Consider the following 23796-nt stretch of genomic DNA (forward strand, 5'->3'; position numbering starts at 1 on the left):
TGAGCAACAGCATGTGTTCCTTCTCTATAATAGACTCTTCCCTAGAACTCTGAACCAATATAAGCCTTGCCTTCCTTGAGTTGTTTGTGTTGGGGTGTTTTATTAGCAGAAAAAGAAACTGAGTCAAGCGTGGTAATGCATGCCTCCAATCCCAGTACTTGGGAGTGTGAGGCAGAAGGATTGCAGTGAGCTGCCTGGTGAGTAGCAGACCAGCCAGAGTTACCTAGCAAGATTCTATTTCATAAATAAATAAATACATACATTCATAAATAAATACCTCTTTCCCTCCATTTTTCAAAATGACATTACTTAGAGACCTTGTGCATAGATATGGAAACATACCCAGCATGGAAAAAGTGGGGGAAGCAGCTTCGGGGGAGGTATTGTTTCATTTAGGTACTGCACAGAAATTGGGAGGGCCAAAGAGATTAACCTGATGGTGAGAAATCAGCGGCGTGAGCATTGTGGGAGGGCAAAGGGCAAAGGGCAAAGCTGTGTCTGAACTGGCCTTCCCTCAGACCACAGGGACATGGAACCCAGAGACTTAATTCCCCAACAAGCTTCTCCTTGTTCTTTCCAAAACAGCTCTTTGTACATGTGGATCATTAGTAGAGGTTAACTGTCCAACATTTGGATACCATTAAGTTACAAATTTATTGTGATGTTTTAATTTTAAAATATTGCTCTATGTGTATGTCTGCCAACACAATATTTTTATGTTTGTTTGTTATTTGTTTCCCTGATCGAGACGGGATATTGCTTTCTAGCGCAGGTTCGCCTTGGGTTTCAATCTTCCTACCTCTGCCTCCTGAATGCTGGGACTATGAGTTAAACTCATTCTCCGTCTCCATCTATTGTCATTAAGGTGTGCACATAACTGTTTCTAGGTCATAAATATTGGGGGAAAGGGAGTTTTCAAATAGAATGATTTCTCTATAATTCAGAAACAGTGTTCCATCGGAAATCTGAAGCCTGTTTCCCTGTCATCTGTCTAGTGAGGCTGGACAGCAGCACAGCTGGAATGTTCAGCATTGTCCAAGGGGCTAATTACATAAGGCATTCTGTCTGATTAATGGCCTTGGGCACACTGTACGAATAGAGAATAATGAAATGAAACCGGTGTTAGACTTGCTATGCCAAAGGCTAAGATATGAAAGGTATGTTTGACATTGGAAGGGAAAAACCTATCAGGGAGATGCCACTTTTTAAATGAAACTTTCCACCAGGAGGCAGGGATTGCATTCTCAGTACAGAAGCCCAAGTGGAGGCTGTTGTCACTTCTTGGATAAGAGAGCACCCATCTATCCTGAGATCAGCTCATGAGAGCTTCACAGATTTGAGACCACCAAGACACAGGGGCAGGTTAATATCATGCAAAGTAACTGGGCTGGGGCCCACCACACAGAAGCATGTGCATTGTGGGAAGGCAAGGGTCTAGGAGGAGCGGTGGTAGACTGTGGCATTCATGAGCATGCTGACCATCCTGGTCCCATGGAGGGAGCTTTGGCTGTGTGTTTCAATGTCTGTCATTTCCATTCCCATTTTCTGAGCTGTGTTTCCAAGCTTCCTTTTTTCCTAAAATTCTTCAAACACTTAGCATACGTTCAATAAGAAACCTGTCTGGTACTGCTCATGGAATTGCACTTTCCTCTCCTTTTGCACATGTGTCTTAGTCACTTTGCTATTGCTGTGAAGAGAGATCGTGGCCAAGGAAACTTAAAGAAGAAAAAGTTTATTGGGGCCTACAGTGTCAAAGGATGAGTCCATCACTGTCAGGGAAGGGAACATGGCAGCAGGCAGGCACCATGGTGCTGGAGAACTCACTGAGAGTTTATATCTTTATCAAAGATAGGAGGCAGAGAGAGAGAGAGAGAGAGAGAGAGAGACAGAGAGAGAGAGAGGAGAGAGCGAGCGCTAACTGGGAATGGCACAGGGTTTTGAAAACCCAGTGACACATCTCCTTTAACAAGGCTGTACCTTCTAATCCTTCTCAAACAGTTCTACCGACTGGGAACTAAGCTTTCCAATACATGAGCCTATCAGGGCCTAACTTGAAAAAGATTACCTTTGTTCTCCTCTGCTTTTTCCCTTCCTTTGGTATATTTTCTGGATTTTGGTGGTTATTCCAGTTCTGCTAAGCATAAAGGAGCCGTGCCTCCAAACACCACTCACAGACTCCCTTGCCAGCTGACTCCCGGTTGGCTCCTGCCATCGGGAGCACTGACCACTTGTTGGAAAACTGATGAAGGGTGCTTGTGTGCTGCTAGGTGCTGATGGTCTCTCCCTGCTAGATGCTAACCGACATGCTCCGATGTCTCTCAACAGGTGTATCGTGGAGGATCTATCCTTGTCCCAACACCAGAGTTCAATGTCCCATCAGTAGTCACAACACTGGCTGCACAACCCTCAGCCACTAAGCAAACCAGTAATGTCACACAGAACTTCCCATCGGAATGTCCCAGTGCTGCGAAACCATTCCTCCCTGTACCAGGTTGGCTTCAAATAATGTCTTACCAGTTTTAAATAACTTGAGGGCACCCCCATAGCGCCACAGAATGAGCTCCTGGCTATGAGCAAAACTGCTTCCTTCCCTTCATTTCTCTACCCATGGGGGAAGATCTCCCTTCAACTGGCCAATTCTGATTTGTTTGATTTCCTATGTTTTCTTTCTTGGCCTGTATCGTTTTATTGTAGCTACTTCCCTGAACTGAACCTTCTCTGCTGGAAATACATAGCTTGGCATCTATTTTCTCCATTTCCTGAGCAATGTCTGGCCCGTTTTTCAATGCTGGTCATGAGTACCTTCTCTAAGTGTAGTCCCACCTCCTACGCAGATGTAATCTCTCAACTATTTGCAAGTATGTAACAAATTTCAACACATTTTCCATAAAGTCACTAACTTTAGCCCAACCAACTTCCCGGTAGAGTGTAAGTATGCTGATAACAATCACTGAAGCTTAACCCTGTAACAACTAGGGGAGCACAAGACCCTAAGGAAACAGTTGATTTGAATGAATGATTCACATGGTAACTGTGGGCTTACAGTGCTTTAAGTTCCAGTATTTCTACTGCTTCTGTTATGCTGTGGAATAAAAATGACTAAACTTGTTTGAAATAAAGCTGTGAATGAATTTGTTAAACTAATATGAAAACGTTTACATACTCTGTTTCCTGCCATGTTAACAGGTGCTTTCCAATTTACTGAACTGTACCCACAGGCATCGTGCCATTTAAAACTCACATTAACAATACAAAAGGGCTTCAGCCGAGCACTGAAAGGTGAAGCTTAAGGCTCCCAACCTTGACCTTCAAGCTCCAAAGTGTGATATTCTTCCTGAGATGGGGTTCAGGCCAGCCAAACAACGTGGCTCTCTTAGTCTTTTCTCAGCCAGAACACCCAGTATGAGAAATGCAGGCTTTTTACGTCTCTTGTAAAGGTATGAAATAACAGATTATATGTGATTCCCTTTTCATATGAAATTAATGGAGAAATGAGCATTCTATCCCATTGGCTTGGAAGATGTGGACAGTCATGTTCTCAATTTCACAGTTCATTGCGTGTACATTTATTAGATTAGCACTGGCTTAGAAATGGGCCATGGAACCTCCCAATAACTTGGCAGTCACTATTTGATTGCTTTTTGGAATTGTACTGTCTTGTTCTCCTGAGATTCTGACCAAGGTTTAGTGGCTTAAAACTAAAATGCTGCAGACATAAATTGAATGCAACCCAGGCAAGGCTAGGGTTATTACTTTTCTCAATCTGATTGCTATTTGGTTTTTCACCAGTGTGGCAGGAATTGCTGTAGTAGAAGCAGACGCTCACGTACCCCCACCAAGCAGGGTGACTAATGACAGCATATGTATCCTGATTTAAAAGGGAGGTCATTCTCTTACTAATCACCATCTGCCCCCAATCTCTCTCTCTCTCTCTCTCTCTCTCTCTCTCTCTCACACACACACACACACACACACACACACACACACACACACACACATTCTGTTTCCAGGCATGCTACATTCAGAACCTTCCAGGTACTATGTTCCCCACTCTGAAAGTTCTTGGGGTAAAGGGAATACACGCTATTGCTTGATATTACAAATATACATACATTTATATAGATGTAAATATGTGAGCTCATCTTTTGTGTGGCTAAAAAAAAAAGTAATTGTTTTGTGGCTCTCTATATGTGGTGTCCCTTGAAGGCTACCAGAAAGGTCCGGGAATAAATGTTGTTCCCTGAACCACATTGCTGTTGATTTGCTAACAGGCAATATTTTTTTTTTCCTGTCAAGTTTTAAAAGCCATGTGTTCATAAAAAGTTTAACACATGGGTCTGTTTATTTGGCATTATTCACACACCTCCTTTAATTGTTTTGGGCTCCAAAAAGTTGGTTTGTCCTCGTCACTACCTGCCCTGCCTCTCTAACTGTGGGGCTACTGCTTGGATTATAGTGAGTCCTCAAAGACAGTTACTGCCATTATTGCTGTTATTATTTCATTATATTTGTTTTGTTTTTAGCCACACAAATGATATAGAACAGCCAATAGTCAATAGTCGCATACCACACACTGTACTGTACTGTATTGTTTCAGACATTTAATTTGTCACTTCATTATTGTGGCTGCCCTTGAGGCAGGCACTCTCTTCTTTCCGCCTTGTTTCAAGGCTGTGGAAACAGAGAGGCAAGGTGTTTTCTCAACACCGAGGCGTTAGACACTGGCAAAGCAATATTCAGAGGGCGGCAGCATCACTTGAGGAGAAGCTGATGGAAGGTCAGGAACAGGAATCGGGTGACACGAGCCACCTCTCTTAATAAGGGAGGCTGACAGCGAGGGCTGACCTCAAAACATGCAACAGACATGGCAGGTGTCAGAAGAAAGGGTTAAAGGCTTGCGCTCTCTTTGTCCCAAGAGCCTTCAGAGTGGGTCACATAGTTGTCTAGCAGGTTCTGTATGCAGGGTGGCTAGACCAGAAGATGTCTTAGTAATAGTGTCCTCAACCTTTCCGGATCACATTAGACTTATTTGAGACAAGACCCATGCGTGCTTAGGTTTGCCTATACGTAACTCCTACCCTTGACTTGAACGCTTCTCCTTTATAGTCTCCATGTTGGAAATTAAATGAAGAAAAGAAACTTCTCAGAGCTATACTACCTTGGAGAACATTGTTCTGGTGGCCTCAATGGGCTATTTTAAAGATAAAGCACCTTGAGAAGGCTTCAAAGCCACCTTTGACCTCTGTCCTCATGCTCTCTACTGATAGACAGTTGTGGGCATCCTCCCTATGGCTCTACCTTAGACTTTGGGATATTTCTTGACAGAAAAATAAGACAAAAAAAAACAAACAAACAAAAAAAAAAAAACAGACTGATGGATTGACCAGGCAAACCCAGTCCTGTAAACACAGTTTGGACATGCTGAGAAGAAAAATGTTGCTGGTTACCTCTCCAGCTCCACAAACCCTGGATTCCTAGGCCAGTCTCTAAGCCAGTCCATCCCACTTATTGAACTGGGGAGGCTGAACATGGGGCGGGGGAGGTCAGGAAGATGCGAAAGGACAGCATCAGGCCCTGTCTTTGGTGACTGGGCTGGCTTGTCTCTTCCCTGACTTTTCCTTATTCCCGGCCTCCATTCTCTGCTTCCTAGCTCGCTTCCTTTTATCTCAGCAACCACAGTATCAGCCATGTTAGTAGTGAGAAAACTACCGAGAGCTCCCACATTCTAACTTACTGCATTCTGGCATAGCATTCTAAAAGGCAGGAATTATAATAGAGTAAACTACATGGAACACAGAAGCCCAGAATCTGTGGTGTCAATTATGAAACAATCCGTAATAATTAGCTGTTATGCAATATTAGATATTTGTTTCTCAAAACAGGGGGAGGGGTCTAGAGACAGAGGGGAAGGGGGATAAAAGAAGGGTGGGGGAGGAAGGGAAGAAGGGAGAGAGAGAGAAAGAGAGAAGAGAGATACAGACAGACAGACAGATAAACAGAGACCTATGAGTTCCATGGATGGAGAAGGACAAGTCTCCCCACACAACTCTCTGGGATTTCCTAATGAGACTCTCCCTTCTTTCCTTGCTAGCAGGGACTCATTTTTCCAGTGTCCTTCACTGCACTTTCTCACCACCTGCCTCCTTGTCTCCTTTCTCTTCTCCACCCACCTTTCCTTTTCCCTCTTCATGCTCTCTCGGCTTTCTGCTTCTTTTCAGCTCCTCTTGCTTTACTATGTGATAGAGAACAATAAGCCAAAACTCTAGATAAAAATGAATCCCTTCCTTCCCTTTCCCCTTTGTAGAGTTTGACTATACACACGTACAAAGCCTTCTTCCTCATCACCCAGCATGCTTTGGGTTGGATATGGAGACATGCCTCCAAAAATCTTGGATACAAAGCTGTTGACAGAGCTCATCAATTATGTGCACATATTATAATCACCTATCTTTGAGAAATAAATAAATTAAAAGAAACAGGCATTATAAATTTTGAAAGGATACCCCTGTGTAGCAAGTGATTGCCACAGAGTAACAGATAGCAACAAACTCAGTGAATAGTCGTTTACTTTGGTCACAGAATATTGGGTCAGTTTTGGTTGGTTTAAGCTGTGCTGGGCTCAGAAGAAAATTGGTTTTAGTTCTAATCTGTAAGTCTTTTTTTTTTTTTTTTTCCTTTGCTTAAGTAGGAGGGATTCGTGAAGCCCTCTCGTCTTAGAGTTACTATTGCTGTAGTGAAATACCATGACCAAAGCATCTTGGGGAAGAAAAGATTTATTCAGCTTGTGCTTCCATATCACAATTCATCATCAAAGGAAGTCCGGACAGGAACTGAAACATGGCAGGGACCTGGAGACAGGAGCGGATACAGAAGCCAGGGAAGAGTGCTACTTACAGGCTTGCACCTCCTGGTTTGCTCAGCCTGCTTTCTCATCGAACTCAGTATTCAGCCCAGGGGTTGCACCGCCCACAACGGGCTGGGCCCACCCCCACTAATCACTAATTTAGAAAATATCCTACAGGTGTGCCTACAGCAACGCCTTATGGAGGCATTTTCTTAATTGAGTTTCCCTCCTCTCTGCTGACTCTAGCTTGTATCAAGTTTACATAAAACCAGCCAGCACACCATCCTTTTCTGAGAGAAGATAAAAAGCACAGGTGAAGGCTCTGGTCATGTAATCTATATTGCACTGGGCAAAGAAGTCACATGGCCAAGGCAGAGTGAAGGATCAGGAAGGGATATTTCTAGTAGGAGATGCAAAGACTCATAATAAAGGCTTCGACTATAGAGAGGGGTGAAGAGGGGCCGGGCATCTTAGCACTGTCTGAGCTCCTGAGACTGCAGCTAATCCAAGGTCAGTCTCTCAGTATCCTTGGATAGAACTTAGCATGTGGGAAACGGGCTGCCCAGGCGCCCTCTTGCGGCTGAGACCATGAATGATCCAGCAACCCCAGGGAGCGCGCAGGTGTCCTGCTAACAGGACAGGGAGTTAACACTCCTCGCTTCTCCCAAGGAAGGGGTCAGCCTCCAGGGCACTGCCTCCTTCTACAGTGTTGAGATCACTTCTCTACTTTGAACCTCTTCTTCCCCCTGTAGACTAGTGTAGAAGAAGGTTGGGACGATTTGTCTGACTGCACCCCACCCTCCAGACCGTGACCTGGTTAGGGATTTTCGTTTGTACGCTTCTTGCTTCTATTTGTTTCTTGAGACAGAACTCCTACGGAGGTTAGACTGGCCCAAACTGGCTATGTGGTCGAGTCTGGCCTGAAACTCATGATTCTTGTGCTCCAACCTGTAAAGGGCTGGATTACAGCCCTGTGCCATCACACCCAGCTCTGAAGGGCTCAAGTTTTGACCAAAACAATTAAGAACGTTTTTATTGCCGCTGTTCCTCTATCTAAAGGTTATATTTGCCTAGCAAGACCTTAACTCAAATTGGACCTAACTTCATATAGGCTAAGTATTCCTGAGCCACATAGTGGATTAAACCAAGTCCCACTGTTAGACTCTGGCTAAAGAACTCAAAAGGGCTTTGAGCAGGAACAGTCCTTCTGTGTTCTAGCGAGCTGCTCTGCTAGCTTAGCTCTCACGTTTCCAACATTTTCTCTTCCCCTCAACTCATAATGTCACAGACAACAAAGAAACAATCAATCAGAGTAAAAATTGCTTCTTTTTTCTTCACTGATTGCACCCACCAATGCACAACTCTTTCTGCTGCACTGTCCAGGGCTGGTGGGAGTATCCACAGCTCAGACAACCTACAAAGGTCAAGTAACAGGAGCAAGAAGCAACACGGAGACTCCGGGGATACCTGTTACTGCGTCTGATCTAGGGAAGACTGACTAGTAACAGGTTTTTTTTTTTTTTTTTTCCTTTGGTTTATTGGGCTAATCGCTACAGCGAAGATGGGTGTAATTTGAAAAATTCATAGCCAGAAGTTAGAAAACCTCTGCTTGCTGTCTAACCCTGACCTTACGTTTGTCATTAAGTAAACTTCACTTCTGGACCTCATCTCTTTTATTCCTAATATGAAGCTAACAACAGGTCATGGGTGTTTCTGGTAGTTATTATTTTCATGCTACAGCGAATAACATTGCAACCATATTTCCCGCTCTTGTTATTGAGCTCTTTTCTTTGCCAGTGTGATAGTTAATATTAAATGTCAACTCACCACACCTAGGCAATTTGAGCAGGGAGCCACGGTTGAGGAATTGTCCACAAAAGGTTGGACCGTGGGAGCACCAGTGGGGGATTGTCTTGACTGCTTTATAGACGTGGGAAAACCCACCCCAAATGTCGGCGGCACCCCCCCCCCGAGGGGAAGATCATTCCTTTTTTTTCTGGCTTGGCATTCCCTGTAGCTACGGTATGAAGCAGCAAGTTGGGCTATTTTGACCCCTTGCATAAGCTGATTTAACATTTCTGTGGGGTTTGTTTCTCTAAGGAACCCTAATTCATCCACCTGGCACCAAGGCTAAGCATTTTCTCACCAACCACTACTGAAGCAGCTAATTATTATTTTATAGACTTTGCATCGGAGGTCTTCTAAGACCAAGTAATCTGCCCATGGTCACATGGCAAAGGAGAGAAGACACAGGCCAGGTGTGGTGGCACGCTAGGACAAGGCTGCAATGAGGGGAGGGGAGGCGTGAAAACTGAGACGATGCTAGGCTACACAGAAAGGTCTGCGACAGCCTGGCCTTCAGAGCAAGACCCTCACTCTGGAACCAATGGCTGAAGATGACGTAGCCTGGGTTGGACTTCTCAACACGCAGAGCTACCAACAGCAGCACCAGCGGTGGCGGACAGAGTGTTTGCTGAAACAAGAGCACTGAATTTAGCCAGGGTTTCTCGGTAACATGCAGTTAGGAAAGAAAGTGAGAGCCCAAGTTTATCTTAAATTCCAACCTACACATCTTATGAAAGAATACTTTTAACACTAATTGTTCTTAATTAGAAAAACTTAGTAGCACCAGGCATAGGTGAGAGCTATACTTTGTTTTCTCACTGATAAAAAGAGAGGCTAGAAGATGATGATTCAGTAGGCCAGAATAAGTGTTCTGTATGTATAAAAACCTGAGGACCTGGATTCTAATACCCAGCGTCCATGTCAAGAGCCGGGCATGTCTGCATGCACAGCTCCAGCAGAGTGCGCTAGAGCTAGGCAGACCCAGAAAGATGGCTGGCCAACCAGTCTAACTGAAATGGCAAGCTTCCGGGTCTGAGACCCTCTCCTAAAACAATAAGACAGAGAACAATACAAGATACCCAATGTCTTGTTTTGGCCTCTGCAAAGGCACAAGTGGACACGCATGGTCCTTGTTTGGAGTATCAGTCTCACAAAAGACCCCTGGGTCCAGATTTTTTTTGGAAGAGGAGAGGGAGAAAACAGGGAACAGGACAGGAGCTTACCACAGAGGGCCCCTGAAAGACTCTATCCGGCAGGGTATCAAAGCAGATGCTGAGACTCACAGCCAAACTTTGATCAGAGTGCAGGGAATCTTGGGAAAGAAAGGGGAGATAGAAAGACCCGGAGGGGATGAGAGCGCCACAGAGAGCAACAGAATCACACTTTTTTTTTGCCACCAGATGGCGATCAAAGCTCACAAGCTCTAACAAGCTCCTGGGTCCATCTGACTCAGCCCAAAGAGCGTGCTAAGTGCGCCTTCCACTCTCTCAGACCAGGTGGTCCAAGCTGGAAGAGGAAACAAACAAACAAACAAACAAACAAACAAACAAACAAGAATCAGCATCCACTTGGGTTCCAGACATGGGGACCCATTAGCCAAGTTTTTTTCCTCACATTTTTCCAAATCAGGTGAATTGGCCCAGAAAACTTAGACTCAATTCTCTTCTGTTTTTATAAATTTCAGAAGTCTCCAAGCCATAAATACACTCATGCCCACCCTTAGTCAGGAAGCGTGGACGGGGATGTGGCTAGCATAGCCTGAGGAGGAAGCCCTACGTTCCTAGCACTGCAAAATAGAGGAGGTCTGGTGCTGCACACTTGTACTCTCACCATCTGTGAGCACCAGAAGTTCAAGGTCATCCCCAATTACACAGAGGGTCTGACCTCAGCCTTGGTTGCATAAGACCTTTCTTGAAAAATTAAAATTGTTATAAGTTTTGCCATTCAGAGTAATAAAATAGATACTGAATGCAACTAAAGCTTCCAGGTTTACTGTTAAGTGAACCACTATTGGAGCCCCTTAGAAACGCAGAATGTCAGGACCTGCCCCGGATCCACTGGGCCGGAATCTGCATTTGAATCATATCCCCAGGTGATTGGTATCATATTAGAATTTGAGAAGCACGGAAGAGCCACTACTGATAAATTGTTAAAAAAATGCTTTCACTTACAGCCAAGATCATAGACTCGAGGCGTGGATAGTGGCTTCCAGGCTGTGGGAGAGGCGGCCCGGGGCTTCCTCACTGGACAAGCTGTCAGTAGAGCAGGCTGAATAAGCCCCCTAGGCTGCTGCACAGCATCAACCCCGTCATGGATATTTTTAGGGCAATTTGAGTGGTTTCCTTCTGAGCAGAGCAGAAGCTCAGCCGAGTAGCACTGGGAGCTAAGAGATGCATTTACTCTGTCCTTTACACAGGGACCCTGAGCACAGACGCCCACAGTGTGCATGCTTGGCATGTCACTGACACATGTGACTTCATGTTCTTCCTCTCTCCCCACACCCTTTTCTTCTTCTCTCAAACCCTTTCTTCTTCCTGTCCCTCATTCTTTCTCTATGATCTGTGCGCTCATAGGCCCACTGTCATCCACACAGGAAATATTTGTTTAATCAGGACAATAACTCACCTTAAAAGTGTGTCTGCAAAAATTATCCTATGATTATAATTTTTTTTTTTAAGCTGCTTGGAGTATTTGTGACTATCCATTAGCCCCGGTAATCAGGAGTTGGTTATACTCCCAATCCTGAAATAAACATACAGCCACTTATAAGCTCAAGGCTGCAGAGAGCATGGAGGGAAGTGTGTTCCCCACAACATTCACAGCAATGAGGGCAGCTGGTTTACGTCCTAAACCTCCCTGGCATCTTGTTTATTAAATAACAACTAAATATTCTTGATGCTCTCTGCTTTAATTCCTCTCTTGTTTTCCTTAAGCCTTTTTTTGTCTGATGCTCCGTGTCTGAGGAATTAGGTTAAGTCTTACTGGAAAGCTGGGCTGGGCTATTCAACCTTCCCTTGGAGCTGGGGAATAACCTGGATTTGGGTGCCTCCACCAGAGCCAGCTCAAAGTGTCAGCTAAAAGAAGGCTTGCAGAAGAGTAAGAAGGGATGGGGGTAGGAAAGAGAAAAGGGAGGACCATGGGAAGGAGAGGGAAGTGTGGGGAGAAGGAAGAAAAGAAGAGCGAAGAAGGAAAAGTAAGCAAATGAGAGAAAGAGGGGGAGAGAGAGAGAGAGAGAGAGAATACACTGGCAGCTTAGAATAATCCTAACAGCTCTAATTAGTGGGGATGCTCTAGAGCTCAGTGGCGAGGGGTATTTGCCACCAAACCAGACATCTTGAGTTCCATCCCCAGGAGTGGTGGAAGGAGAGGACAGGCACCCACATGTTGCATAAACACACACACACATACACACAATACACAAATATGAACTCACTGAAATTCAAAATGTCTTCTTCTCATACAGAATTAGCTACAGGCTTCTCTCCATGACCCCTAAGCTGCTTTTCACACACATGCCCAGACTCTGTGTTATCTCCTGCCAGTCCTTCCAGCCCACCTCCCTCCTGCCACATCTCTGAGACTTTGCCCTGCTCTGCCTTTATCTGCAGGGCGCTTGCTCCGTCAGCCCCTCCCCCTGTGCTTCCTCCATCTTCCTTTACTTTCCTTTAGAGTACTTATCACTCTCTGATACCTTTTTCTTTGTCTGACTCACTGGATCAGAAAATCAGTCCCAGGAGAATAGGGACAGTGGTTGACCCTGAGGGAAGGCAATAAATCCCTGTGGAGAGGAGAATGCTGGATTTGTTGGGCCCTCCCTTATCAACCTGATTAGTTCTCACCACAACCCTATAAAGCAGGCTCCTACAGAGGGAACAGAGGGCTGGATTTTCCTTTGCGGAGTTCTTCTCAGACTACCCATTAATCAGTCTTTCTCCAGCACATGCTGTTGAATAAGCATCAGTTCTCTGCAGGAACCCATAAGGGAAGTTGTAACAGGCGCAGCTGTGCCCTGTTGCTCAAGTTTCATTTGTAGCTGTTACTGCACCAGAGTCGAGCAGCTGTGACAGGAACCCTACGGCACACAAAGCCCAAAACGTTTCCTAACTGACCCTTTCCAGCAAGGTTTGCTGATCTGGAAGGTGACTGGGTTAGTCGCTTATCCATTGTTATGAGAAAATGCCTAACAGAAGCCACTTGAGGGGGAAAGAGTTTGTTGGGGCTCATGGATTAAGAAAGGATGTTGTGGCAGCAAGCCATGGCGGCAGAAGCGTGAGGGAGCTGGCCACGCACGTCAGGAAACAGACAGAGATTGTTCAACCTAAGCTCACCGTGTGATCTGACTCACAGAGTGGGGTCTCCATCCTCACCAAAGTCTCTCTCTGGAAATGTCCCCACAGACACACCCAGAGATGTCTCCTAAGTTATTATAAATCCAGGAAAGTTTGTTTGAAGGCTAGTTGTCAGAGCAACCCAGCATGAGAGCTAAACAAAACTCCTGGGGTCACTGACATGAAGGTGTAATCGCTGGGGCTGGCCACGTCTTTCCTGTGCAGTAAAAGGAGTACAGAGAAGAGTATTCCAGCTCTAGATGCGATAAGCGTCATTCTCCTCTCTGGTCCCTGCTAGCTGTGTGATTTCAGGTTACCACTTCATGATGAAAATGCCAACAACAGCAGAGACAGTAATAATTGCTTTTACTAAATGCCAGGCTCCATTTTTAGGATTTTACTTTAAACCGCAGTGATTGGTGCTCTGCCTTAATCTTTTGAGTTTTACATATTTACCTTCTATAATATTTATAATGTGTTATAGAATTACATTTTATAACATTACATGGTAGAATTATAGGTAGGGATGGCCATAGGACTTACTTTAGCCAATGCATTGTCGGGGGATGTTATAGATAAACTTTCCAACTCAACTTTAAGAGCCTGCGCACAAATCCATCATTCTGTTTATGCATTTTTTTCCCCTGAACTGTGAAAACCAGAAATGTTCTAGGCAATGGTGTGCCTCTGCTGGGCCTCAGAAAATGGACAGTGTACAACCCCTGTGATGGTTTCTTTTAAATATTGATTTGCTGTTACCTATAACCAGCTGGAAAGAGTGTTCAAATGAGGAATGGTGTAGATCAAGGTGGCCCGTGGGCATGTCTGTGGGAGGTTGTCTTGATTGTCAGTTGTGGGAAAGCCCAGCCCACTATGGGCAGTACGATTTCATGGGCTGGGCCCTGGACTCTGTAAGAGCAGAGAAAACTAGCTGACTAGGAGGAGCCAAGTAAAGATTTATTTGTCTTGGTTCTTGACCATGGATGTGCTGTTATTAGCTGCTTGACTTCCGGACTTGACTTCTTGCTGTCAGTGACGGACTGACGCCTGAGCTGTAAGCATTTCTTCCCAAAGCTTCTTTTCGTCAGAGCAATAGAAATGAAAATAGAATAACTATGAAGCCTCGTGGAGCATGAACATGAAATGCATGTATTTAAAAACCGTTGTGATGTGGGGCTACTCGCCACTGACGCATCACCTACCCCACCTTCATGAATAAAACATCCCTAAGATGAAAGCTCCAGAGTCCTCAGAATACGAGGGCCTCAGAGTCTTCCTCTGGAGCAGCATCTTCGGCGTGTTGCCTCAGGACAGTGTCACTCTGTGATATAGAGAGGAAGAAGTGACGGGTGTCAGATGTCAGCCATGTCTAGGCTATGATGGAAAGGACGGGAGAGGAACAAAGCTCTTTTTGAGTGACATGGTGGCAATCCAGTCCACCTTGTCATTACTTCGGCTATAGTTAGAAACTTCCTAAACCCCAAATATCTGCTCTGTGGACACTTTAAAATTCCATCCTTGCACATGACCTTGGGTGAGGGTTCCAAAGGCCCTTATTGAAATGCCGCTGCACAACAATGCCTACAGGCACTTGAATTTAGAAAGTGGGTGTAATAAATTACTAGAAATCATAAATACAGAGTTCTCATCCCTGGAAAGTAAGTGACTGGGACTAAAAGAGATACATTTTGAGATGAGGTTTAGGGAGAGGCTTAGCTCTGGATACTCCCTAAAAATAGCTAAAACAACTAGTGTTCAAAGACCCTTGAGGGAAGAAAGACAAAAAGGGAGAAGAGAAGGAAGAGAGAAACGGAACAAAGTTGCTTCACTTTGATACAACTTTAAATGTCAGGAATTCCCATACTTAGGATTGGTGTGAGCCTTAAGTTTATGTCGGTTACATTGATTTAATGAGGGATGAGGTCTTGTTGGGACATCATTACGGTAGGATACAGCAAAGAAGGGAGAGGGTGGGAAAGGGAAGAGAGAAAGAGATCATGGCTCACACTGACACACAGACAGTCCTGATATACTCTTCAAAGACACACCCCAAATGACCTAACTTCTTTCCACGGGGCCCTACCTCTTTTGAGTTCTACCACCTCCTACAGGCTGATGACCACGTGTACAACACACAGGCCTCCAGGAGACACTTTCAAACTTCAGCAAAGGTTTAAAAAGTAAATGGAAAATGTTTGCTATAATTCAGTGCAAAAATCAACAACAGATAAAAAAGACAGGAATGGACCTTATTTTAATAGTCAGTATAATTGGTAGCCTCCTCCCATTTATTCTTCCACCAATCCCATTTTCAGTCAGTATCAGTTTATCGTGCAAATAATATGTGTGAAATGGATTTTTTGGCCGTTTTGACAACTTTTCACTGCATATAGACATTGGACCACTTTGTTTTACAAGTGGGAGATTATTTTTCATTTTTCTCGGTTAAGGAATTAATGTTTGTTTTCAGATGAGCCAATTCTTAAGTATGGATGACCAGCAAAGATAGAGCCAAGTAGCAGCCACACTGGAAATCACAGTGACTAACCAGTGAAGAAACTACATGAGGGAACTAGGTGCCATCACTACTGCCATTAGCAATTGAAAATCCACAGTAAGCACCTACTGTGTGTCAGGCCCACAGTCTTCTTGTGGAACACTAGCCAGCACACGACTCCATATGTGAAGGAGCACATGGGCAGTTTCCATCAAGAATGCAATGTAGGTATGTACTTGGGAGCTGTACACAGTGGAGACCATCTCATCAGTAGAGGGCAACAGACTTTTCCAAGATGCCAGCTAATTTCTGGGACAGTTAAGGCAGAGGGAAAGTAAGCAGGTAGGAGAAGATGGAATATCCCTTTGAATTCATAGTGTACAGAGACAAGGTTCTTATACTAGAATGGGATAATAGGCCTTGAGGAGTGTCACAGTCTCATGCCCTGTTGGGAAAAACTGTACGAGAAAGGATCCTCCTGGACAGCCAAAGGTCATATTATGGATGATATATTTTAAGGAATCCAAATAGTTAAGGCGCAGAAGAAATTTAGAAAGACGGGAGGGCTTTATGGGTTAAATGATACTACTTCTAATGTATTTCCTACTTCTAATGTATTTACTACTTCTAATGTATTTCCTGTTGCCTTTGTTACTACCACGTTCGTGAGTTCAGGCTACTATAACAGCTTGTCATCAACTAACTGGCTTAAATAATAGAAAAAAATATCACAGTTCTATGACTGGACTAAATTAGGTTCTTTGGGGATGCCTTTTTCTTGTTTCTAAGAGTCCATTTTTTTATTTCCTAGCAGGGTGGAGAGCAAAGGAAGGAAGCCAACTTGCACCTTTCTTTTCTCATGAGGATGCAAATCCCATGCCCGAGAGCTTCATTCTCATGATCCACTAACCTTTCAATGGATTCACCTTCTGATCCTATTCATCAATGGTCAGGACCTCATAGGAGCATTCAGTCCATGATAACCAAAGAAGGTAACACACGGTTCTTTTTGGCAATGAAGGCTTAGTCTGTTTTAAAAGGAGGTGGCAATACAGGTATCTATGAGGAACACATCATTGACTATTTTGCATTACTCATAAAGATGACAGTTTGCTATAATTGTATCAGAACTTAAGGGAGACCAAAGCTCAGTCAGTAAAATGCTCACCATGCCAGCACAAGAACCTGAGTTTAGCCTCTAAAACTAATGTAAAAGGGTGGGGTGGTTCACTCTTGTAATCCCAGCACTGGGGAAAGCAGAGACAGGTGGACTCCTGGGATGGTGGCTGGCCAGTCTGGTCTAATCAGGGTCTCCAGACAAATGAGAGACCTGACTCAAGACAAACAAACAAACAAAAGCGAAGCAAAACAAAATAAAACAAACAAACACCCCACCGGGTGTGTGCATTCCCAGCAAAGGGCCTCATGGCCTGGGGCGGCTTCCACTGACGCGACTACGGAAATAGTTCAGCAGAAAGTACATGACCTGAGGTTGGAGAGTCTGCCCAGCGATGAACAGCCAAGGTCAGGCTCGGAGATGACGTGGAGAAACCTGATTGGTCTCCCAAAGCTACATAATGAGCTGTCTCTTCTCTGCATCTGTTCGCCTGCTCACCTGCACTAGCCTGACTCCCCAGTGTCTGTGTAGAGACTCTGTGCCTCTCGCCCCCCCATCCTCAACCAGGGGCTGGGCCCTTGGGAGGAGCACCAACAGAGCACCCACAGAGATGGCTTCTGTGGAATGACTGGCCTCTGGACTCCATGTACACATGCACACATACAAGCACGCCAGTTGCACACACGTGCATATTGGCCTAATTATTAATGTTCTTAAGATCTAATGAGAATCAGTCATAGGGTGAAGTTCTGTCATCTTTCTCCAGATGCGTGCCTAAGGGTAGAAGGCACCCAGAGCAACACCCAGCTGGTGTTCAAGAGTTTGCTGCGCTACCTTAATATCTGTTCCTGACGTAGCCAACCCTGCAATAATGGCTGAGTTGAAAGGCAAGGTTCTAGCTGCTGCGCTTCTGGTGTAAGGCAAGGTTTTGCGACAGAAACTCATTTTCCTGACTTCCCAGCTGTTCTCTGAACCATTCTGGTTTAATGTTTAGAGACTTAAATGCTACCCAGGTTTCTAAGCTTAAAAATCTTTGTAATGCTCAGTGCACGGAACTTCAGACTCTGGCTTTTGCCTTAGCTGTTTAAACTCATCGGGTGTTGGATAGAAAAGGAAAGTTCTTATCACATCCAGAGCATGGACAGGTGGTGTTGGTGGGGTTAGGCTACATTAGTCTCCAACAGAAGGCGAGCTTCATTTGTACCGGTGGATACGTGAAAATGTGGAAGGGGGAGTCTCCATTCCATATCTGTTGCTCATTGTGTGTTCCCTAACCTCATTTTTCCTATGTCTGAAATTCTGCAGTTTAATTCCTTACATTAATTCTGTGAAGTGCTTGAAGACATAGCACCTGGGGAAGAGGCCAAACTGAAAGAAGCCACCAGACATGTAGTTAAAGCATCTCACGATAAAGCACAGCAGGAGGGACACAGACTTAACAGCAAGGGAAAAGGAAAAGAGAAAACATTTTTCAATTCATTAGAAAATGATTTCCTTTAGTACCCATGAGGTAGAAAAACACATTTAGTCTCTTCTACAAGATGAATTGGAAATGAAAAAGAAATATTGAATATAAAATGGTAGTAAAATCTGACTTTGGTCCCAAATGGATACTTGAATCCTACTTATTTAGATGTGGGAAAAAAAAATAAAGCTTTAGATGATGAGTTAATAGGCTGGCTGAAGATCCTCTAGGCTATGGAAGAGCCAAGCTCAAATTGTGATCTCTTAGTTGCCAGACAAATATTTATTTCAATAGACTATATGGTCTCATTCTGCCTCCAGCAAGGACTAAGCTCACATAACCTCTCTCTCCTGCTTGAAAGTGCTTCATGGAGGCATCAGAACTCAGTGCTGTCTTGACACCAGTTACCAGGCACATGCTTCTTTCTTCATTTCACATTCTGTAAAGAACCTACATGGAGGAACCTGCATGAAGGGAACCATGAAGCACCTTTACCAAGAGAATAAAATCCTTGCATTTTAAGATACCCCTATGACAGCCTTAACTCAAGCTCATGAGTATTTCCAAGCAAATTTTTGTTTTTCCAAATTCTTCCTCTTTATAAATTGAAGTGTTTACTGGTTGGATTCCGTTTCAAAGTTAAAATTCCAGTGTGATGAAGCTGACATGGAGATCTGAACTGAGTTCACTTTAGGATGACCCAAGTTCCCTATCCATGCCAATTTTTGAGTGTGTGCATTAAAGATGCTTCCTAGTTGCCTTTGAATTTTCAACTCTACGAAACATCATATTTTAACTCTTCTACTCCCCAAAGTCTAAATGGTTCTCTAATCAAACACTGCTAGCACAATACCCCCTCTCAGACAGCCAAAGACGTACATGCGGGACAAACAAAGTGCAACTGTGTTAAAGTTGTTTAATAGCATGCCAAAATGCAGCCCACCAAAACGAGTAGGGCATAGGAGAGGGAGCGGGGTGGGAGAGCTGGCATAGACATCCCAATAAATAGCAACACTTTCACATTCAAAAACAAAGCTAAAGAACATCTTTGTTTAACATACTTGGGACATGAGAGCAAAGTGTGACCTAATAATATAGACTCCAGCAGTAGTGCTCGCTCCGCAGGGAGAGAAGACTGCTCTCTGAAAGTGATGGGCAGATGGATGACTGTTACTATGGAAACTGTTAGCTGTGAACAGCAAGCTCTGGGTATCTCTAACATTTTGGGGTCTGTGAGGCAGGTGACAGTGTATTACTGGTCTCTTAAGAGTCCAAGAGTTTCATTCCTACAACCAGAGTCTTAGCATTCTTGAAATAGTTGCCCAGCGTCAAGAAGTTAAATCTTCAGTGGTCTGGAAAAAGAAAAGGATGTTGGCTGGGAGTAGGAGACTATAGAACTGTCTGACAAAAATGGCCTGGAGCTGAAGGAAGGAGTTTTTAACAATGAGCCATTGAGGACAAAGAATTTCAGAGATGAGGCAAAGAAGATATTAATGGAAACCATGGATGGGGGATGAGATCAAGTGGCCCCAGTATAAACAGTGCTCTGGCTTTTCATCTTTCGGCTTCTGTGGAGCCCTGTGCTTCTGACTCTTTCTTATGTGTGCAAATGAGCTGAATTTCACAGAAAGGTACCATCCTTTCCCATTAAGCGCTAAGAAGGATTCAGCACAGAGGTGCTTTCAAGTGAAACATAATCTTTTGTTTGGTAGGAGTCACGTACTTACGATGGTGATATTGGGCTCTAAGATATTGCTGAATAGTGTTTCACAGGTTCAAAAAAAAAAAAAGAAACCTTGGAGACATAATTAGTCATTGTCAAATTGTGCTATTACTTTAAGAGAAACTTACAGCCTTATCTGTCATTAACTGTTAGCACAACTTTCCACATATCTGATGAGTCTAAGTGGCCATACCACAGGTAACCGGGACTCTGTTCTCAGTTCTATACTTTTGATTCACGGCTTTTATAAACCAGGATTTTACTGTGTTGCTTGGTCATCTTCGAATATCAGAGTGCACAGGAATCTGTGGAAGCCCGGTGAACTGTGGGCCCACCCCAGAGTTCACGATTCAGAAGGGGTGGGACCTGGGAACCTGCATTTGTGACTGACACCACAGGAGTAATTCTGAGTGCAGCTCTTCCGACAGTGGCACCTTGAGAGGCTTGACCTTGTCTCATCCTTTTCCATTTTCTGTGTCCTTCTCGCTCATTCAAACTCTACCCAGCTCCCACTGCCTGCCATAACGCTTCATGAGAAACCCAACCTCATAAAACACTCTTCACACATCACCACAGCCAACAACGCTGTTTCTTCTATTAGAAATACTTTCAGATTCTACCTGATTTAAGATGTCTTCTAGATCAGTCAATGTCATTGATTAATGACAACATTTATTTCATTTATTTTTTTTTTTTGTCTTATCAGAATCATTATTTTTCTGTTTTGGTTCATCAAGTTTAAAATGAGATAGGCAATACCAATGATTCTCAAACCTGCTTGGGAGGGGCCTACCTAGGAATCTTTGTGGAATGAGAAAGAACATGGAATTTTCTATCTAACTCTAGAAAATAGTCTATGAACAATTTTGCTAGAACAAAACCTGAATATACGACATAGAACCATGGAAACCACTACAGGAATGGCAGACTGTTGCATAGGTGGCCCACACTCACTGTGTCCAATCCCAATACTCGCTGCTGTTGGTGTTATTATTGCAATACTAGGGATCAGATATGAGGCCACACAAATGCTGGGCAGATACTCCATCATTAAGCTATAGTCCCAGCTCCCCCCCCCTTTTTAATATTTTGAGACAGGTAATTCAGGGGCTCACTAAGTTTCCCAGGCTGGCCTTGAACTCACTCAGTAGCCTATTCTGGCCTGGAGATCTTCCTGCCTTCACCTTCCAAGAAGCAGGGCTTATAGGCCTGAACCACACAAGCCTGGCTCTACATATACTAATAAGGAAACTGTATGTTAGTTAATTTTCTACTGCTGAAATAAAATACCATGAATGAGGCAACTTATAGGAGAAAGAGTTTATTTGGACTGATGGTCCCAGAGGATTAAATTGCATGGTGGCAGGGAAGGTGGGCTACAAGGTGAGGACTCAGGTCTTCAACTGGAAACAAGAGGTAAAGACAGCAAAAGGGAAATGGTACAAGCCTTAAACAAAGACCGAACCCAGTGGCATACTTCCTCTTGAAAGGGCACACCTCTTAAGCCTCCCCAAAGCACCACTAACTGGGTCACAGTAATTCATGTGCCAGAGACTATGGGGGGCATTCAAACCACCATACACTGAGACTCTCTAGAGAAACCTGTGGCTACTATGGTCCACAGAGTTTGTTGCAAATGGTACTTTGTGGTGTCCAAGGGTAGGTCATAAAAGATCATGGTTTCCAGGTGCTTCACTGGCTACGCTTCCTCCCAGTATTTTCACAATAACCACCATGTCAGAAGCAAGCACAACTGTGACATGAAGCAACCACTCTGCCTCGGGAATATTTAGGAAGCTGGGCCACCTAGCTGTAATGGCTGGGCTCTGAGATAAAGAAGTCTTGCTCTGTCAGCCTTGAGACATCACTCGTTGTTTTATTTATAAGCTGTGAGCTGAGGAGTTTTCCATTAATATCTATTTAGTGATTTTTCCACAATAGATCTGACTGGCACAAAAGATTAGATTAGGTTTTAACCTAAGTGTAACAACAACAACAACAACAAAACCTTTGGATTTTTGTTGTTATTGGCTCTTGATTTTTGTAGTTGTTGTTTTGTTTTGTTTGTTCTTGTTGAGACAAAGTTTTGCTAAATAGCAGATCTTATTCTCCAACTCATCATCCTCCTAATTCAGACTTCATAGTAGTGGGATTACAGGCATGTGTCTCTATATCTGGTTTGTTGAGTTGTTTTAAGAAGGATGATGTGACTTATGCTTCTGCTTTTAGTGTTTTCGTTTGTTTGGTTGTTTTTTTGTTTGTTTGAGAGAGGTCTCTCTCTCTCTCTCTCTCTGCCTGGTGTTTATGGATTAGGTTTGACTTTCTGTCTTGGTTCCACATTGCTCAATCTTTTCTAGAGTCTTCACTGAAGATGATTGCCACAGGATGACAATAGTTTTTTTTGTTTTTGTTTTTGTTTTTGTTTTTGTTTTAATGACAGAAAGCTCTCACTCAACACAAACCTCAGCTGGCCTCTCCCCATTAGCTAGCAAGTAACACTGAAGAATATTCCATTTTGGTACAGCAACTCTGGTACCAATCTGTGTCAGAGGCCTGCATTTAAATTGTTATTTGGCTTGCCATTTATTAGCTAGGTGTGTGGCCTTAGGGACAATCCTTAGCTCAGTGGTTCCCAACCTTCCTAATGCTGTGACCCTTTAATAAAGTTTCTCATGTTAGGGTGACCCCCAATGATAATATTACTTTCTTGCTACTTCATAACAATAATTTTACGAACTGTCATGTCAATATCTGATATTTAACCTTCAATGGGGTCGAGACCCACAGCTTGAGAATCCCTGTCTTAGCTTCTCTGAAGCTTGACTTCCTTATTAGTAAAGTTGGGATTCTTCCCATGAAGATCGTCTCAGAAAACACATATGAGCATTCATGCTTTTTCAGTTCTGAAATGGAGACATGAATTTGCTGATTTCTGTACTTCTCTGTTTTGCAAGGAAGGAAAGGAACACATTTCTTTGATAAAGGGAGAAAGGAAGGAAAGGAGGGAAGAGGAGGAAAACACAGAGAAGATAAAAAGTATTTTTGAATACTGAGGTTGGGATGGTTTGATACTTTGGGAAATCATTTGATTGTTCCTTATAACTTGAATCTGTTCCCGATGAAAAAGAATCACACTATATAGTAAATTAATTTTTTTGTTTGTTCATTCTCCCCTCACTCTTCTATCCCATAGTAAATTAATTTTTTTGTTTGTTCATTCTCCCCTCACTCTCCTATCCCCAGGAGTTGCAGATGTTTGCTTTACCATATTTTCGGAACAAGCTAGCACTGAATTTTACAAACTCACCTTCTTGAGGGATAGCCTAATAAAGGGGGAAAAAAGTCAGGTAGGTTTGGATAATTTAAAAGCTGGGCAGCCAGATACTGAATAACTGAGTTTGCCAGTCAGGCTTCATGCTAGTTAGTGAGCCCACCAGTCCTGTAAACTGCAGAGCTCTTGAGTGGATGCTCTGTTAGGCCTTGGGGAGCCCCATAACCCCAAACTATCCACTCCCAGACCCCTGTACTCCAAGCACAGGTTCCAGGATTTGACAAATAACTTCTTAAAATCTGAATGCGCAGTGCCCAAGCCAGTCTGCTCTGTGTGTAGTTAGCCTCCGCTGTGTATATGCTCTGTTGGCTTCATCCATGTTTAAAGATAAGCTTGCCATGCTTTCCAACAACGGGTGGGAAAGAAGGCTCTCTGTCTGCAACACTACTCACATGAAGCAGAATTAAGGAAATAATTCACTACAGTTCCCAGAGAAAGCATCGGCAGGATGATCTTTAGGTTTTGAGTTTAGAAATAAACAATAGTGCAATAATTAAGTGAAATCTATTTACGTTCTCATGGAGTTTGTTTGCCTTGCCACTTTGAATGCTGAATAAGCAGCCGTTCGAACTCCCATAAGAATCACCGAACAAAATAAAAAGGCTTCCATTTTTGCACCGTTCCTGGATGCTCCTGTGGTAAAATA

This window comes from Psammomys obesus, unplaced genomic scaffold, assembly GCF_907164565.1.
Source record: "Psammomys obesus unplaced genomic scaffold, mPsaObe1.curated_primary_1811, whole genome shotgun sequence".
NCBI lineage: Eukaryota > Metazoa > Chordata > Mammalia > Rodentia > Muridae > Psammomys > Psammomys obesus.